The sequence below is a fragment of the Myotis davidii genome, unplaced genomic scaffold (assembly GCF_000327345.1).
Source record: "Myotis davidii unplaced genomic scaffold, ASM32734v1 scaffold1596, whole genome shotgun sequence".
Lineage (NCBI taxonomy): Eukaryota > Metazoa > Chordata > Mammalia > Chiroptera > Vespertilionidae > Myotis > Myotis davidii.
The window spans coordinates 29,834-31,517 of record NW_006287456.1 but is presented as its reverse complement, the minus strand read 5'-3'; positions in this window follow the sequence as shown (position 1 = coordinate 31,517).

Sequence of the window (1,684 nt, the reverse complement as noted above, 5' to 3'; positions counted from 1 at the left end):
GGAAAGAGTTTTCAGAGAAAAAAGTCCTCTTTCCCCTAGTCCTAGTTGGATTGATCGGCACACCTGAAACGTGCTCATAGCCAAATCATTTACTCTCCTAGATTGCTGCCTTTGACATTTCCCCTCGTTATATGTTATTTCTCTCTATATGTCTTTGTCCCTCTTAGGATGTCCACCTCTTGAGACTTCCTTAGACGGTTGGATACGACTATTATTAGACAATAATTTTGCTTTCCATCCGGTATGCTAGTTCTTAATCAAGAACTGTGGTCAGAGGGTATTTGGTTGTGAGTAGCCTTTGCTTATCTTGATAGTACTGAAAATTTGCGGAAGTAACTGGCTGTGCAGAATGTAATAGAAGCTTTTCATATTCTTTTATTCTTAAAACTAGTATCTTTTTACAGTATTCTTTCTACATGATCCTTTTTTTGTACATTTAAGAATATTTTGATTACATTAAATAAGACTGCTGATTTTGCTACTTTTTTAAAAGGGGTCTTCAAGTAAGTAAAAAACATAAGTAGAGGAAGATGTACCTTAAATTTGCATCTTCTCCCTCATAACCAAGCTGTAAACGGTTGACATATATTTTGTCTTAAAACACTTGGTTCAATTTTGGCTTATTTGTTTTAAAACCTGTATCATCAAACTCTCTTTAGATTTAAAATGCTGTTGAATATGACACTTTCAAGGAGAGAGTATGCTCAGAACTTAGGTAGGGTGCAGTAGGCCAGGTATGCTAAGTGTACAATAGATTTTCTAATTTTACACCTAAGACAAGGAGATGTGGTCACTAAAACATAAAAATCATATATGTAGGACTTATGTACTCTTGCTTTGTCAAGCTGTTTGCTATAGTTTCCAAGATTATAATGTTACTCTAACTCTGAAAATTATGTAATCTGATAGCAATGTATTAGTTCAAATAAAGGCATTTACATAATAATTAGTCTGTTTATGCTTCTGTCCCTTAGTAGTATGTTAATGATGTTCACCAGTTTTTTTTCTCCCATATTTGACTCTTTTTCTGTTGTACTGTATAAAATAATGTTTGTTAAATTTAAGCTTTTGGCATAACCAATGGACACAGACACCAGGGGGGATGAGGGCATGACGGGGGGGGGGCAATTGGGGGATAAGGACACATATGTAATACCTTAATCAATAAAAAAAAATGTAAGCTTTTGTCGGTGAATTGCAGGAACTGAATTAAGGATAAAACCAATGAGAAAAGATGGTTTTCTCCAGCATATGAAAATTTCCTTATCCAGATCCTCCCTTTTTCTTTCTTTCCCATCTCACTCAATCTTTTCAATATTCTATGATATTCAGAAGACTAAAACAATGGGGATCTGAACAACCAGGAAAGAGAGGTGGTTTATAGATTTTTTCAACTTCATCACTATTGACATTTTGAGCTGGATAACTTTTTGTTGGAGAGGGGGCTATTCTGTGCATTTTAGGATGTCAGTAGCACCCCCCAGTGTGTAAACCCAGTAAGTCTAGTAAGTCTCCAGACATAGGCAAATGTCCCATGTGAGGCAAAAGCATCCCTAGTTGACAACCAGTGATTTATGGTAGCATTAAGGCTTTGTGTGAATGAGCACTATGAAAGCAGTCCAATGAAGGATTGCATGGTGATGTTATAAAATATTTTGTATTTATAGTCTAAGAGTAACACAGA